The 18847-nt window shown below is 37.8% G+C and overlaps 1 protein-coding gene across 2 annotated transcripts in view; it reads right to left on the bottom strand.

Annotated features, from left to right (window-relative positions):
- Nucleotides 1–18847, bottom strand: part of LOC137134349 (chondroitin proteoglycan 2-like) — a 78119-nt gene that overhangs the window by 13583 nt on the left and 45689 nt on the right. The window contains exon 2 of one of the 2 annotated variants that reach the window (XM_067519084.1): nt 18587–18604. The exons of the other annotated variant lie outside the window; for it this stretch is intronic. The gene's annotated coding sequence lies outside the window, so the exon portion shown is untranslated. The remainder of the gene's footprint in view (nt 1–18586; nt 18605–18847) is intronic. 2 annotated transcript variants of the gene reach the window in all.

The raw sequence follows: 18847 nt of genomic DNA, 5'->3' as shown, positions 1-18847 counted from the left end.
TCCCTCTGATGTCCTCATTCCTGATCCTGTCCATCCTCGTCCCTCCCAGTGCCACTGTCTCTAAGCCGAACAACATTGCTGGTCTCACCACCGTCTTGAACACCTTTCCTTTCATTCTCGCTGATACTCTTTTATCACACAACACACCTGACACTTTTCTCTACCTGTTCCAACCTGCTTGCACTCTTCTCTTCACCTCTTTTCCACTCTCTGTTGCTCTGAAATGTTTATTGGTTCCCAGTCTACGGTCTTTCTCCTGAATCTCATTTTCCTTAATTTGTCTGGACCCATTGTTGCAGAACCCATTAACTTAGTTCCTCATGTGTGAAAAGGAACTTATGTTGCCCGGTGCACCTTTTTCACCTCTGCTCCCTGTAACCTCACCGTTCCACCTGTGTCCCTGTCTTTCACACACATGTATTCTGTCTTACTGCAGCTTCATTCCTCTGTTTTCCAGAGCAGACCTCCACCTCTCTAGATTTTCCTCCACCTGCTCCCTGCTCTCACTACAAATCACAATGTCATCTGCAAACATCATAGTCCATGGAGATTCCTGTTTAACCTCATCTGTCAGTCTGTCCATCACCAGAGCAAACAAGAAGGGGCTCAGAGCCGATCCTTGATGCAGACCCACCTCCACCTTGAACTCCTCTGTCACACCTACAGCACCTCACCACGGTCTTACAGTTCTCAGAAAACAAAGATGGGACTATTTATTTACTTTGAAAAACAGGTGTCATCTTCCACTTAGTTGAAACCATTGCCTGAATCAAAGGTAAAAGACCAAATTAAAGACCAAAAGCAGAGTTAATGGGTTGGGCAGAGGTTGCAGCAAAGGATGCATCATCCCCAAGCTGCAACCTCGTCAGCACGGAAACTGAAAAATGCACCCACTGCTGACACACTTCAGGAGGCAGCTGCTTATAGATGTGACATGAAGCCTTGGGCATCAGTCTGTCATTTAGAATTCCTGCTTTCTTTTTCATTATTTCATTTGACAAGAATACTCTATACTGAAGGGGAGAAATGGGAATAAAGTTATCGTTAAAATGGTTACTGCAGCTGTAAAAACATGGGTAAAAAAAAATTAAAGACCGATATTTTGCTGGTAAATTGTATATTTTGCATGCAAAAAACAGATTTGATTTGATTTGTTTGGTAAGTTTGAGGCAATTGCTAAAAGCTGGGATGTTCATAATAAAAATAACTACCTGGGGCGACTGTAGCGCAGGAAGGTAGAGCGGTTGTCAACCAATCTTTCAGTTGTTTGTGCAGTCACATGTCGAAGTGTCCTTGAGCAAGACACTGAACACCATCTTAATTGCTCCTGGAGAGTGTTGGCCAGCTGCATAGCAGCTCCCCCATTGGTGTATGAGTGTGTTTGTAATTGTGAATGTGAATGGGTGAGGAAGTCTGTTATATCTGTTTGGGTTCTGTCAATGGGAGCTGCAGTTGTTGGCCGATCACAGCAGTCAAGGTTTTTTCTGAAGATCAAACCTGATGGGCAGTTGTTATAGTTGTAATAAGTATAGGAGTTTTTTAGGTTGGCGTAGTCCCCTATCAGAACTTTGTATGAGGACCCAAGAGGCTACACTGCGAGAGGGATGTGGAAATGTAATAATTTTATTAGTAAAGAAACAAGGGACAAATAATAAATCTAAACAGAGACTGGGCCAAATAACAGAAAGTACTAACACAAACTAAGCACATGAACCAGGGAACTTAACTACAAACTAAAATTCCAAAATCTGAAACGCCACATATAACAGTGAGTGCTAGAATTCTATTTATATTGGCAGCTGCTGTTGGCAAACAACCACTATCAAATCTGGGAATCTGAAAAGAAGAAAGAAGAAAAGCCTCTAAATATTAAGGCACTTAAGTTTACTCTGTGGTTATACCTTTGCAGGGGTAAAAACTGTTCAATTACTTTTTCTATTCAAGATCTCTTTATATAAAGTCCTTATCATTAGATCACACACCGATTATACATTGTTGCACTTGTTTTGTCAATAAGTTCACCTGAAAAAGTCCAGATGATTACATTAATTACAGTTTTACTGTACATTCGAGACGATTGACAGCACCACCTGTAAAGCCATGACGATAATCACAGCTTTGCCATCTGTTGGCATGAACTGTGGCAGGTAAAGTACATTAGTGGTGTAATTACCCTCTAATCTAATTTGGAAACAAAAACCTTTGGCTGTAAAATTAATTGAAAACAAGCTATGAAAGATAATTTTAAAAAACAACCTGACATTGGACAGGACATTGTATTTCCATAAGGTTGCATTGTAAATTCATTTTTATTTATTAAACATAGACTAGTAATGTTTTTACACCCTAGATTTAGTTTGCTACCTGTGGGGTCACTACCTCAGCATGACACCTGTTCCCACTGTTCATGCTTTTGTCTAAATCCAAAATAAGTCTATACAGCTGATGTAGTGTTTCACTTTGAAGTCTTTAGCTTGTACACATCTAAGAAAAGCATGAAACTTTCTTTGCCTCCGTGTCTTGGCCTGCAGAGAAATTGAAAGCCAAGCCAATTGGATTTTAGGAGGTTAAATTCAGCTCCACTTCCTGAAAGCTAATTGTTGTTGTTAAGGATACACTGATACAAAAAAATGTTAGGTAGTTTGGAGGTTTAGAGTTTGCACAGTCGGATAACGATGAGCAATCATGGCAAGAAGGCTTGAAACAGCTCTCTCAACCTGTGACATCTCTGCAGCTCCAGTGTGAGGTCAACTGGGTCCTTAAGTCTTTGACAGAATGATCATGACTCTGCCTTAGCAGTAAACTAAGGCTAATCACTTGCTCCACCTGGTGTATAAATACAGCATTGTAATAGGCTTGTACATCATTTGCAGTACTAGCAGGGACCTGTTATTGACTGGTTATGGCCCTGTCACAGACCTTTAAAGTTATGAAAGGGATTGTAGCACGTTTTTTGCAAATGTTCATGATTTACAGAAATATATATTTGGATAATTTGATTCATGCAGGCATAATTTGTCTGTTTTTTTATATTATATATTATATATATATATATACTGTTATTTTATATTATATATTTATTATTTATATTTATTTTTTTATTATATTTATTATTTATATTTAGGTTCTTCCTGCTGTCGCTTTCATTTCTTTCTCACGCTGTGACATTGACCTAAAAGTGTGTCGTAAAGTTTGGCACATGTTTGAATTACCAGGAAAAAGCCGAAAAGGTGCAGCAAAGGAGGAAATGAAGGAAAACTTTTAAAGAATTAAGGGCCTTAATCTCACTGGGTGTGAAATGTTTTTTCAAGATCTCTTCATTTGACTTCCTTGTTATGATCAGACACTGTTGATACATAGTCATGACAGATAATTGGCAGCACCAACTGTATCACTATGACAATAAATACAACGTTGCCATTGATTGTCATGAACTTTGGTACTTAAGTACTTTACTGGTGTTACTTAGCCTCTAATGTTAAATGACAGGTTTAAAGACTCCAAAAATCCACTCGTAGTGGATATCAAATCAATAACTGCACAAAGGTCAAACTTTGTAGATTTGTTTATAAGCCCTATTGCATGAACTTTGCCGTTCTTAAAATTGCTTTTTGGGATATTATAAAGATGTAGTGTCTCTACACCAAGTTACCTCCAGAAGCTGGTTTAAAAACCCAGACTATTTTCTTAAATACATAGGTAATAAAGTAAGAGTCCAAAGTAAGAGGGAGGACAGGTGCAGTAAAGACCAAAAGCAGAGTTAATGGGGTTAGCAGAGGTTGCCCCACAGATTTCAACAGGTTTGATTAGCATTTGAATTTTGTCAGTTTCACTATACAAGTCACTGAAAACAATATGTATCTGCTAGTTAGATGGTTATAAACTGATCCAAGATGGTGAAGATCAAATAGCAAAGAATGGCAACAAAATTATAACATTTTTAAAAAGTTGCAAGCAACACTCTGGACACTCAACACTCTGTTAACACCAAAAAGCTTTAAAAAGCTTTACTGTACATATAGCTGGGGCTAAATGTCCAATTTAACATTTATGGATTACAACACATTATCATGGTTGTCCTCGTGTTTCTTTTACAGGTCTGACATGTGCTATTTTAATGATGTTATCTTGTAGCATTTTCTTCTTCAGCAAGGTTCCTTTTCCTGATTATCCACATTGTAAGCTAATTACTGAAGCATGTAGATTTGTTATTGTTAACTCTGTTTATCCTGCAGCAGTTTCTGGGTTAAGCAATTGAACCTACTTATGAAAAAGTAGGTTAAGTTTCATCTTAAAATTCTATTTATATTGGCAGTTGCTGTTGGCAAACAACCACCATCTAATCTGGGAATCTGCCAAGTGCTTGACTCTCCTTGACAGACGGCTCAGGCTACACCTTCTATAGAGACACAGTGATACTTCCTTAACATAAAAACACTGTATATCAAAGTGGCCCTATTACTATATCAGCAGATGAGATATCAGACTTAAAGCATATTTTATTGAATTTCTTAATATGTGGACACTCTCAGAACTTCTTAGAGAGGATGGACATTTGTATGAGAGTGGGCCGTGGGTTAGTGGGAGACAGAACATCTATGGTTTTAATGCTCTTTCCATTTACCTTTTTTAAAAAAAAAACACTGAATTATGGTCAATTTAATTTGGCTTTTTTGACAAACATAAAAAACTAATCTATTGTAATTCAAAATATGAAAATAAATATGAGCGCTTATTTAAAGATTCACTTCCTTTTAAGTAAATCACCTTAATCTTCCCTGGTGCAACCAATTGGTTTCCAAAGTCACACACACACACACAGAGTGCAGTGAATGTGTTTAAAGGATTGTAGTTTAAATACATCTTTATATGAAAGGTCCAGGCACAGATTAATTACAATCCTGGCCAAACTATATACCATAAAGACAGAAGGACATGCTAATCAAATCTGTGAAAAGTAGAAGTCGGGGGCTGGATACAAAATTATTTACTAGTCATTAAATATATAATATTCAGTAAATGCAGTATTGTAATAAGATTCTACATCATTTGGAGTACCAGCAGGGACCTGTCACTGATTGATTATGACAAAGTCACAGACCTTTAATGTTGTGGTTGGGCTTTAAGCACGGTTTTTAGAAATGCACGATTCACAGGAATTATGTATTTGGACAGTTTGAGGCATGTTGGGATCATCTGTGTGTATTTGTGGATAATTACTCTAATTTAATTAACTTTTTGGAAAAATGCAGGTTCTGTCTGCTTTCACTTTCATTTCTTTCTGACTCTGTGACCTTGACCTAAAAATGAGCTGGATGTTCAGCATGTGTTGGGTTTACCAACAAAAAGCTGATCAATGATGCAGCAAAGGATGATATGAAGAAAAGCCTCTAAATATTAAGGCACTTAACGTCACTGGGTGTTTATCCCACAGGGTTATTCAGCTCCACTTCCTGAAAGCTAATTGTTGTTGTTAAGGATACATTGATCACAAAAAAATACAGAAAAATGTTGGGTAGTTTGGAGGTTTAGAGTTTGCACAGTTGGATAATGATAAGCAATCAGAGCAAGCAGGCTTGAAACAGCTCTCTCAACCTTTGTCATCTCTGCAGGTCCAATGCTATTTAAAACTGGGTCTTTAAGTCTTTGACAGACTGATCATAACTCTGCCTCAGCAGTAAACTAAGGCTAATCACTTGCTCCACCTGGTGTATAAATACAGCATTGTAATAGGCTTCTACATCATTTGCAGTACTAGAAGGGACCTGTTAGGGACTAGTTATGGCCCTGTCACAGACTATTAAAGTTATGAAAGGGATTGTAGCACAGTTTTTGAAAATGTTCATGATTTACAGTAATATATATTTGGATAATTTGATTAACGCAGGCATCATTTTTCTGTTTTTTTGTTTGTTTTTCTTTAGCATATTTAGGTTCTTCTTGCCATTGCTTTCATTTCTTTCTCACACTGTGACATTGACCTAAAGTGTGTCGTAAAGTTTGGCACGTTTGATTTACCAGGAAAAAGCCGAAAAGGTGCAGCAAAGGAGGAAATGAAGGAAAACCTCTAAAGAATTAAGGGCCTTAATCTCACTGGGTGTGAAATGTTTTATTCAAGATCTCTTCATGTGATTTCCTTTTCAATATCAGACACTGTTGATACATAGTCATGAGGGATAATTGGCAGCACCAGCTGTATCACTATGTCAATAAATGCAACCTTGCTATTGATTGATTGATTAAGTACTTTACTGGTGTGACTTACCCTCTAATATTAAATGACAGATTTAAAGACTCATGATTCAAAAACCCACTCGTAGTGGATATCAAATCAATAACTGCACAAAGGTCAAACTTTGTAGATTTGTTTATAAGCCCTATTGAATGAACTTTGCCATTATTAAAATAAAAATTTTGGGGAATGATATAGATGTAGTGTCTCTCTATACCAATTTACCTCATGAAGGTGGGTTAAAAATCCCAGACTATTTTCTTAAATACATAGGAAATAAAGTAAGAGTCCAAAGTAAGAGGGAGGACAGGTGCAGCAAAGACCAAAAGCAGAGTTAATGGGTTTAGCAGAAGTTGCAGCAAGGGATGCATTATCCCCAAGCTGCAACCTCCTCAGCACGGAAACTGAAAAACTGCACCCACTGCTGACACACTTCAGGAGGAAGCTGCTTACAGATGTGACATGAAGCCTTGGGCATCAGTCTGTCACTTCGAATTCCTGCTTTCTTTTTCATTATTTCCTTTGACAAGAATACTCTATACTGAAGGGGAAAAATGAGAGTAAAGTTATCTTTATAATGGTTACTGCAGCTGTACAACATGGGTAAAAAAAATTAGAAACCGATATTTTGCTGGTAAATTGTATATTTTGCATGCAAAAAACTGTTTTGTCTGATTTGTTTGGTAAGTTTGAGGCAATTGCTAAAAGCTGGGATGTTCATAATAAAAATAACTACCTGGGGCGACTGTAGCGCGGGAAGGTAGAGCGGTTGTCAACCAATCTTTCAGTTGTTTGTGCAGTCACATGTCGAAGTGTCCTTGAGCAAGACACTGAACACCATCTTAATTGCTCCTGGAGAGTGTTGGCCAGCTGCATAGCAGCTCCCCCATTGGTGTATGAGTGTGTTTGTAATTGTCAATGTGAATGGGTGAATAGGAAGCAGTAGAAAACACTTTGAGTTCGAATAGGTAGAAAAGTGCTATATAAGTGCAGATCATTTGCCATTTGTTTCCAGCAGATGTGGTTATGATATCTGTTTTGGTTTTGTCAATGGGAGCTGCAGTTATTGGCCAATCACAACAGTCGAGGCTTTTTCTGAAAATCAAACTTGAGGGCAGTTGTAATAAGTATAGGGGTTGTTTGGGTTGGCATAGTCCCCTTTCAAAACTTTGTATGAGGACCCAAGAGACAACACTGCGAGAGGGATGTGGGAATGTAAAAATTTTATTAGTGAAGAAACAAGGGACAAATAACAAATCTAAACAGAGACTAGAGAAAGTAACAAAGAACAAAGAAGATGAACCTTGTAGACGGTGTGTTACATAGGTAACAAAGACGATGAGCTGACAGGAATCAAGGGGAGAGCTGGGTTTTTAAAAGGCAGGGGAACAGGGGAAACAATTTTGACTGTTGATGACTGGTAAGCTGGAGAAATTAACTGGGGACAGGAAGTGAAGAAAAAGGGGGACAAAGTCCAGGGCAGGAAGTGGCTGTGAGGGCCAGATCATAACATCCCCAACACACTTACCATAACTGAACTCTTGCCTCTTGCCTCCCACGGGAAGCTGGAGCATAAACAAACAAACAAACAAAGATTTCAACGGGTTTGATTAACATTTGAATTTTGTCAGTTTAACTGTTCAAGTCACTGAAAACAATATGTATCTGTTAGTTAGATGGTTATAAACTTACCGAAGCTGGTGATGATCAAACAAAGACCTTTAAAGTCACAGAAATGGTCAGTATTACATTGAAAATCAATTTCAAAATTATAAGAGTGTATGAGAGTGGGCCGTGGGTTAGTGGGGGACAGAATATCCATGGTTTTAATGCTCCTCCATCTCAGACTTATAAATACAGTAAGTATAGAAAAAAATAACCACCCTTGGAAGTTTTTACCTTTTTTAAAAAACACTGAATTATGGTCAATTTAATTTGGCTTTTTTGACAAACATTAAAAAAAGGACTTTCATGTTGAAGTAAAAACAGATGTCTACAAACTAATGTAAATTAATTAAAAATATAAAAATAAAAATAGGCGCTTACTTAAAGATTCAATTCCTTTTATGTAAATCACCTTAATCTTCGCTGGTGCAACCAATTGGTTTCCAAAGCCACACACACACACACACACACACACACACACACACACACACACACACACACACACACACACACACACACACAGAGTGCAGTGAATGTGTTTAAAGGATTGTAGTTTAAATACATCTTTATATGAAAGGTCCAGGCACAGATTAATTACAATCCTGGACAAACTATACACCATAAAGACAGAAGGACATGCTAATCAAATCTGTGAAAAGTAGGGGCTGGATACAAAATTATTTACTAGTCATTAAATATATAATATACAATAAATAGAGTATTGTAATAGGATTCTATATCATTTGCAGTACCAGCAGGGACCTGTCAAAGACTGATTATGACATTCACAGACCGTTAATGTTGTGGTTGGGCTTTAAGCACGATTTTTAGAAATGCACGATTCACAGGAATTATGTATTTGGACAGTTTAAGGCATGTTGGGATCATCTGTGTGTTTTTGTGGATAATTACTCTAATTTAATTTACTTTTTGGAAAAATGCAGGTTCTGCCTGCTATCACTTTCATTTCTTTCTGACTATGTGACCTTGACCTAAAAATGAACTGGATGTTCAACATGTGTTGGATTTACCAAGATAAAGCAGATCAATGATGCAGCAAGGGATGATATGAAGAAAGCTGTTAAGCTTGATGTTCTTTTCTGTGTCTGGGTTTAGCAGACTGAGAGGATTGATACTGCAGCGGGTGGTGCAGTTAATCTGGAATTTAACTTAGCCAACAAAAAGTTGTTTTTTTCTCAGCTTTATTTGCTTCACTGTTTGTTCTTTGTTCTACAGTTGCAGTAAGAAGGTCATCGTAATCATCCTTTTCTTCCTGCTCTTCATTGTCTTCCAGTTTGCATTGTGCAGCAAAGTGGTTTTGCTTTCGTAGACTTTGCACATCTTAATGTAGGTTAGACATGTTACATTTGTTTGACTTTTAAATCTAAATCAGGTGATGCTGCTCATGTATTCTCACTACATTAACCCCTTCAGAGGCTGCTTTTTTTGACAGTTCAGTGGCAACAGATTGATTTTTGACTCATGAAGTAACATTATGCAAAAGCTCACATTCTTTATTCCCATGCAGTCCCCACACAAATAGGTGAGTCTACAGCCTGAACTTACTTTCAAACTGTTTAGTTTTGCTTATGGTAGCTTTTCGGTAGTTAGTCTTTTTCATAAACATACATTTTTAAAATTTAGACTCTTACAGGCCAGTTTGTGTTAGTTTCAGTTTTAGTCAGACATAAACAGACTTTGATTTAAAAACAAGGAGACATCCTTCCATAGTGATTATGTCTCTTTGATCTCGCCGAGCTAACAATTTTACAGACACTTATAAAACCATTAAGCACGTTCGCTGGTGGATCAAACTCAATTAACATAAAATCTAAGTATTCTGATAATGATAAGCTCTTTGAGAGCTGCAGGAGGTGATTTGGGTAGTATCATCAACAGCTGACACAAGCTTTTATCTTCCTAAATCTATAACACTAACACTATAGACGAGGGCCAGCACCACTGGCCCTCGTCTATAGCGTAGGCTGCAGTATATGAATATTACTGCTGAAATAAGGATGTTTGCCTCCCCAGGAATGAGGGTGGAAACCAATCACTTGTTCTCTGAGAGAGAGTGAGAGATCCACATCAAAAACTTAAACACAGCAGTCCTAGGATGAAAATTAAACAGCTCTAGTAAGGTTAGGTTACATTATTTATACCCATGAAAAGATCTGATTTGCAGTAGCAGAAGATAACCATAGTACACACAGACATTTGAGGCACCAGACAAATACTGGGAACAAGTAAGAACAGAAACATGAACAAGTACTCAGAAAGCTTACTGATCATATTTTAAAAGATGTAAATTAGATGTAAGTAGAACAACAACAGATAAAAATAAAAGCTCAAAGTCCATTGAAACGCTAATAAAATCATAAAAAAACAAAAACTAATAAAAAATGTGTTAAAACTTGTTAAATGTTTGATGTAAATAAACCGAATAAAAATCTTTAGTGTGCAAAAGTGCAAATTTTCAACTGAGACCTATTTAAAAGAGTAATAGCAGTAAGAACACAACTGTTTCCATGCCGCTTAGTCTTAGATCTCAGGTCTTTAAATCTCCAACCAGATTGAAATTGTGCTGAAATTCACTGGCTAAAGGATGGCAGTCATCATTACAGATGAAGCTTATCAACTGCTGCACCTGTCCGTTGTACAGCAATTCTATACTCAACTGTGACTCCCCAATTCGCTAACTAGACCATTTAATTATCTTATCCAGTGAGCAATATTCTGGGTAAGGCAGTTGCTTACAGACCACAGGGTGAGTGGTTCGATCCCCGGCCCTGGCTATATGTTGTAGTTTCCCTGGGCAAGACGCTGAACCCCTAACAGCCCATTCCCCTCCCCCAGCTCAGCAGTGCTGATTGTGTCAGGAAGGGCATCCGGCATAAAAACTGTGCCAAATCAACATTCAATTCAATTCAATTCAATTCAACTTTATTTATATAGCGCCAATTCACAACAAAGTCATCTCAGGGCACTTTACAGAATAAAGTCAAGATTATAAAGATATATAAAGAGAACCCAACAATTCCCCCTGGAGCAAGCCATAGGCAACAGTGGAGAGGAAAAACTCCCTTTAACGGAAGAAACCTCCAGCAGAACCAGGCTCAGGGTGGAAGGCCATCTGCCTCGACCGGTTGGGGTGAGTGGAAAGGGGAGAGAGAAAAGAACAGAGCAACAAAAGCAACAACAAAACATCGGGCAGATTGGTAGGATCAGTAGCTTCACGCTGGAAGACACACAGCTTCAAAGCCGGGGGACACCTGCAGAAAGGGACAGAGAGAGGGGGACAGAGGAGGACAAAGACAACTACGGGAGAGAACACACGGAGTTAATGACATACAGTGGTGACAATTGCGGGGTGAGAGGAGAGGAGAGAGGGTCAAGAGGAGGAAAGGAGCTCAGTGCATTGGGGGGTGGGTCCCCCAGCAGTCTAAGCCTATGGCAGCATAACTATAACTAACTATGTGCTTTATTAAAAAGGAAGGTTTTAAGCCTAGACTTAAAAGTAGAGAGGGTGTCTGCTTCCCGAACAATGATCTGCTGTGGCGACCCTGAACTCACAGAATAAGCCGAAAGGAGAGTAGTAGTGAGCAATATACTAATAGGTGTTTGGAAGCACCTCCCTTGCTTTGACTGAGATGGTTTTTCATTATGTATGTGTTTACTGGTAAAAGACTGGAGACTTTTCCGTACATCGGTGTGTACCAACCTTAGCCAGCCTGCCATCCCAGAGTCGAAGTGTCCAGTGTCTTTGTCTGCCATGAATCATCAGACTACACTAGACTACTAAAAATATGCTGTGTTTATTGAACAAAATGACTTTTTTGAACAAAATGTTCTTTTTTATGCATTTAATTCAATTCAATCCGACTTTATTTATATAGCACCAATTAACAACAAAGTCATCTCAGGGCATTTTATAGAATAAAGTCAAGATTACAAAGCTGTATAGAGAGAACGCAACCATGCCCCTTGGAGCAAGCCATAGGCAACAGTGGAGAGGAAAAAAACTCCCTTTAATGGAAGCACAGCTTCAAAGCTGGGGACACCTGCAGAAAGGGACAGAGAGAGGTGGACAGAGAAGGACAAAGACGACTACGGGAGAAAACACAGAGTTAATGTCATACAGTGGTGACAATTGCGGGGTTAGAGGAGAGGTGGTCAAGAGCAGTAAAGGAACTCAGTACATTGGGGGGTGGATCCCCAAGCAGTCTAAGCCTATAGCAGCATAACTATAACTAACTATATGCTTTATCAAAGAGGAAGGTTTGAGGAAGGAGGAGGAAGGTTTTAAGCCTAGACTTAAAAGTAGAGAGGGTGTCTGCTTCCCGAATCAGAACTGGGACCTGGTTCCACAGGAGAAGAGCTTGATAGCTAAAGGCTCTGCCTCCCATTCTACCTTTGGAAATTCTGGGAACCACAAGTAGGCCTGCATTCTGAGATAGAAGTGGTCTACTGGGACAATATGGTGCTATGAGGTCTTCTATATATGATGGAGTCTGACCCATCAGAGCTTTATATGTAAGAAGCAGGGTTTTAAATTCTATTCTAAATTTAATGGGAAGCCAATGGAGAGAAACTAGTGAAGGTGAAATATGATCTCTCTTGCTAGTTCCAGTCAGCACTCTTACTGCAGCATTTTGGATTAATTGCAGGCTCTTTAGGGAGTTACTGGGGCATCCTGAAAGTAGTAGTCCAACCTACAGCTAACAAATGCATGGACCAGTTTTTCGGCATCACTTTGAGACAGAATGCTTCTAATTTTGGCAATGTTCCGTAGGTGAAAGAAGGCTGTTCTAGAGATTTGTTTTATATGTGAGTTAAAGGACAAATCCTAGTCAAAAATAACTCCAAGGTTCCCTGCAGTAGTACTGGAGGCCAGACTTATGCCATCTAGAGTAAAAATATGTTTGGACATCATATCTCTGAGATTTTTGGGCCCAAATACTATGACTTCAGTTTTGTCTGACTTTTGAAGTAAAAAATTATAGGGCATCCAGGACTTTATGTCTTGTAGGCTTGAAGCTTTATTAACTGATTATTTTCGTCTGGTTCCATAGATAAATATAGCTGGGTATCATCAGCATAGCAAGGGAAATTTATGGAGTGTTTTCTAATAATGTTGCCTAAAGGAGACATATATAAAGTAAAAAGTATTGGTCCTAACACAGAGCCTTGTGGAACTCCATAGCTAACCTTTGTGTGCATGGAGGATTCATCATTAACATGAACAAATTGGAATCTATCAGATAGATAAGATTTAAAACAACCTAGTGCAGTTCCTTTAATCCCAGTTTCATGTTCTAGTCTCTGTAATAAAATGTTGTGATCAATGGTGTTTCCTGTTTTAAGTTGCGTGTTTGTGAACTATACCATGGAGATCACCTCTTCTGGTTTACTGCCTTCTTTTTCAGAGGGGCGACACTATCGAGTATTGTACCTAGTGAGGCTGCAGAATTGTCAACAAGATAATCTACTTGTGCAGGAGTAACATTAAGGAGACTACTTTCCATTGTATTGACAAATGGTGAAGAAAATGATGAAAGAATCATTTCTTTAAATTTGTTGACAGCTTTTTCACATAAGCATCCGCTATAGTGGAATTTTTTACTAATTGCTGTATAGTCAGTTATTATAAATTCAAATGTTATTTAAAAAATGGTCAGACAGAAGAGAGTGGTACGCAAGGACAAGGTCTAAAGTGTGACTGAAAAAGTGAGTGGGTTTATTTAGATTTTGGGAAAAAACAATTGAATCTATTCTATTAATGAATAAAACACAGTGCTCAGGCAGTTACTGTCAGCACCTACATGAATGTTAAAGTCACCCACTATAATGACTTTATCTGTACTAAGCACTAAATCAGATAGAAAAATCTGAAAATTCAGTCAGAAACTCTGAATAAGGGACTGGAGGATGGTACACCATAACAAATAGTGGTTTTTGAGTTTTCCAGTTTGGGTGATAGATAACTGCGTCTATGATAAGGAGACAGCACAAAGTGCTTTTGCTGAAGATGAAGAAGAAGCAGTGCTTCCCAACATATCACCAATTCCTCCGCCTTTGTATAATGTAACTGATGACCACGAGAGGAATGATCAACATGAGGCCTCTTCAGAGTACAGGTGGGCAGGTGTGGAAGAGGAACTCCACTATCACATTTATTCTAATCTACTAACTCCGATAACCCCATCTCCATTTTTAGCCGCTGCATCTGTGAGAATATATAGGGATCCAAAAGAGCTGGGTGTTACAGATGCATGGCTGAAGATGAACAGACAGGATGCCATGCATGTTGCAACAATTCTATCAACCGTAAATATAAATGGGTTGGTTGGAGAATCTGCAACCGTCTCTTCAGAGATTCTTTTGACCAAGTATTAGAACATGATTACTGTGAAAAAACTGGCGACTCCAGGATTTACAAACCTAAGCTTCGAGGCTTAGTGGAGGATGTTACCTGTCAGTTATTTAAATGCATTGATTTTTATGAAAATGTCCTGGAAGAAGTGAACATTATGAGAAGTTACAAGTAATTAATAATTTAGATAATCTTAGTAGTAATGGATATAGTGTGTAAAATTGACTAAGGTAAAAAGCAAAGTGTGTATTGATGTTTTTATAATGTTGTAAAGAAAAAAGATGTTCATTGCATGGCAGAAATATCAGTATGTGATGAATAACTCCATATGATTGTCTTTGTGTTTCTCAAGCATGAAAAGCCATCTGCAAAAACATATTAGGATCCGTCCATCCCAGAGGTCTTTGGAGTATACATAAACTGTAGCGGTGCAACCATTGCTCTCAGAAGTTAAAAAGTATTTACTGAAACAGGATGTAAAACCTCTTCACGCCAAGGCAGCCAAACATTTTCCAAAAAAGATTTTGGTTAGTGCGACAGAAACAGTTTCAAGCAGATTTGGTGGACATGGCTGCCTATTCTGAGGAAAATTATAACATGAGCTTCCTGTTGACATTTATTATTGTTTTCTCCAAGTATGCATGGGTGAGGTGTTTAAAGATTAATCGGGGGTCTCTGTAACAAAAGCATTTTGCAACATACTCAGCGAGGGGCGCGTTCCTCAAACTCTGATGTCAGATTCTGGTACAGAATTATATGTTAAATCTTTCCAAAGCATCTTAAAGTCTCTTAATATTTGTCATTTTTCAAATATAAATGAGACCAAGGCATCTGTTGCAGAGCGGTTTAATAGAACTTTACCAACTAAAATCATCTGCCTCCATCTAACTCTGACCTCTGCATCCTCTTCTCTCACACCAACTAACTTCTTGTCCTCTCTCACTACATCCATAAATCTCCTCTTTGGTCTTCCTTTAGACCTCCTGCCTGGCAGCTCCAACCTCAGCATCCTTCTACTGATATTTTCACAGATTCTCCCAAACAATAAAATATGTAAATCACAGAACAAAACTTGCATATGTATAGTTCTCAAGGATCCTCACGAGGTGGGGCTTATTGAGGTACAGCTTCCTAGAGCTTGGAACAATTTTTCACATGGGGATGTGGTTATAAATATCTACAACACAAAAACAAGGGAAGTGTACAACATTACTCTGTAGGTTTTTACGAGACCATCCCAAAAATAGTGAAAAAAATAATGCCAGCATTATTGAGAATCCATCTACAGCGAGGGTATCTATGCAGTATATAAATGTTACAAATCATGTCTACTTCACGGGGGCTAACAGTCTAAATAGCACAGATATTGGGTTCAAACCAGGAGTGACTTTCATCATTCCCATAGATACTGAGATGACTTTGTTGTGAATTGGAGGTATATATTCACTATACCCGCTCCTCACCTAAAAAAAGTAGCCTTGGGTATTGTGGTTAACGTGGTGTCTAATATTGGGAGAAGCATGCAGCTGCAGGAGAGAAGCTAGCTGTGTACTGTAAAAGACCAATAAAAAGACCTTGAGTGGGGAACCAGGAAAAAATCATGTGAAGCAGCAAGGATTGCTAAGAAGAAACCTTGGCCGCAAAAGAGGCAGGATCTCACATAGCACTGACACGTGCCAACATCTTCTTAAATATACAATGGCACTGATTCACAGTCAGTAACAAGAGTGTGTAAAGAGTGATATGGACCTTTTTGCCATACTCTATGCACAGACAAGTATTGGGAAATCCATGTATGTTGAAGTACCAGCGCACTTTGCAATCTGCACATTTCTTAAAACTGAGAAAACGACCTAGACCTAAACAATACCTGTTAAAGGTAAGTCAGACCATGACCCAAAAGCAAACTCAGCCCCCACACACTGGCTGAAGCAGGGAAGTAAATTCAGTTTAATAAGAATGCCGGGGGGCTGGCAAGTACAGGGAAAAACATGGGCTAGATACACAAGCTAAAAGGGCCAAACGGTTATTGTTATTTGTAACAACTGGTCATAAAGAGGCTACCAGCATGAAATATTATCTATATCCTCTGAAATGATACGTTTCACAAAGAAAGTCTTTCCACAGTTTGAAGGCTCACCCTCATACTAAATAAATGCTGCAACCTTTAGTCAAATGTTTCTACATGATCAGTAGCCATAAGGAATAGCTGAATAGTCAGTCAGCAGTCTTCGCTTAGTCTAAACAATGCACGCGAAGTTTGACATCATTAGTTTTAGATGCCATCTTGTCATGATGCTGCTGAACCAGTGTCACCAGAGTTTTCACTCACTTTAATTTGCTTTTGAATTTACTCAGATTCTCTATTTCAATCATTGCTGACTGTAAGACATTATTTATAGTTAGATGTTAATTATGATAATGACGTGCATGTTAGAAACTTACCCAAGACAACAATGATCAAACAGGGACCTTCAGAGTCAGACAAACTTTGTCAGTATTGAAGTACATTGAACACTAACAACTAAAATAAATACATTTTAAAATTTTTGGAGTTAATCATAATTAAAATCATATAAATTTAGCAACAGTGATTAGTCTCTGCAGAAACAATTTCCAGTTTGTAAAGTTAAACTGGATTTTGTTCCTATTTTAACAACTGTATTATATACTACTCAAACTAATACACTGTTATAAATGAATTGTTGTATTCACTGACATCTTTAGGTAGAACAAACTTAAATACAGAGTTTTACCCTGGACCCCACACCCTCATTAGTGCTGCAACAATTTGCCAGCTACTGAACAGCTGTTTCTTTTAACTTGTCTTGGTTTGACTGAAATTTCCTTCAAAACCAAAATTATTGTTCTCTTTACTGTTGTCAACAGTCAGTTTTTTATCCCATGCATTGTTTCCTCAGTAGTTGCTAAGGTTTATGATATTAAAGAGCTAATTAAGGATAAAAACGTTTCCATTTTATCGCATTTTCAATTTCAATCCTGGAGTGTTATTGGTAGATATAAAACGACATTAGTTCCTTCTTTTATTTTATTTTTTTTAAAGTTTCAGACTGAGGTAGGAAATCAATTTCAAAAAAGTTGTTTGTTATTCTGTTATTATTTATGTTATCTTGTAATATTTTTAACTGTAATGTTATAGAACTACCATCAGATAAAAGAAATCCAACTCCTTCTACTCACATGAGTACATAGTCACAAATGCAAGAAACAGCTTGGAAGAAAGCTTTGGTTAGTGTTATGGATGAAACCAAGTTAAGAGGTGCTTGTGCTTCCACACTTATTTGGAGCATCTTCTCTGCTAAACTAGTAACTGTTGTTTCAATTGGTTACATTCACAAAGAAAACTGTAAACTCAGGCCTGGATTTACTTTATGTTGTTCTGCAGAACACATCTCTAAAACAGTTTCAGTTTATAAAAAAAAAAAGGTCTCTTATTCGTCTATTCTAGTGCATGAAATCTTCTTAAGAACAACACTGCAGATTGGAGAAAATAAAATAGGAGTTTGGGTCAGTTAAGTTTCATAAAACCCAATTAAGCTGTTGTGAGCAATTCTGCCCATCGAGCCAGCTGACCAGAGCTTTCTACTCACAGTGTCTGTGCTCACTGCTTTCTCTGTTGTTTTATCCAAAAATACAGCCAGTTTAGTAGCAGTGAGGTTAGTGTACTTGTGCTGTCCACTGCATCTTCTGTCCTGATTGGATACAGTTGCAGCATGTCTCTGGAGACTATAGTGTACACATTTAAATTGTGTTTTAAACATGGACGGGTATTAATGAAAAGTTTAAAAGCATGTACACTTGAATATCTAGAAAAACTGGTATTTGTGGAGATTTTTTTGTAAAACGTACTTTAAACTTTTTGAGTTTGGTTTATCAGTAATTTATATTGTTCCAGATAAATGATAAACATGTTGTTTGTGCTTTGGAATTTTTTTTTTTTTTTTTTTTTAATGGAAACATACAATAATGTCTGCATCATTATGTAAGAAAAATTAATCAGAAACGTCTTAGTTTCTCCATTATCCTTCACTTTAAATTTTTAGGGCAATCAGTTGCTTCCTTTTTGTAAACTAAGTCAGCTTGTCCAGATTAATAGAAAACAAAGATCTATTTATCTTTACTGTGTTAGGATGGGGACAGGAATCTCAGATATGAAAGTCTGAAAAACAACATGGTTCTATATCATATTACACCACATTAAACATTGCACTAATCATTCTCATTAAATCAGATGCGACACAATAAACAAATAAATAAAAGACTAATTGAAATAAAGACAAATACCAGTGCAGTACCTGTTGGTTCAACCAGACCTAAAAGATGTTAAAAAGGGTTTGACAGTTAGAGTAGGTACAGCAGTGTACAGCAAAACAAGTATAATGTCTGTGAGGATGAGAAAATCAGATATTTATACAGAGAAAGGTGAAAGAAGCGAATATTGTCTCTCAGCTGCAACTGATGGATGACTGACAGAATGTCTGGTGTTTATATATGTGCAGCTGAAAGGGTGTAGCACTGGGTGGGGGTAATTCTGGAATGTCCTATGCAATTACACA

This window comes from Channa argus, chromosome 10, assembly GCF_033026475.1.
Source record: "Channa argus isolate prfri chromosome 10, Channa argus male v1.0, whole genome shotgun sequence".
NCBI lineage: Eukaryota > Metazoa > Chordata > Actinopteri > Anabantiformes > Channidae > Channa > Channa argus.
Note: the sequence above shows the minus strand (reverse complement) of the source record. Positions and strands in the feature narration are given on the sequence as shown.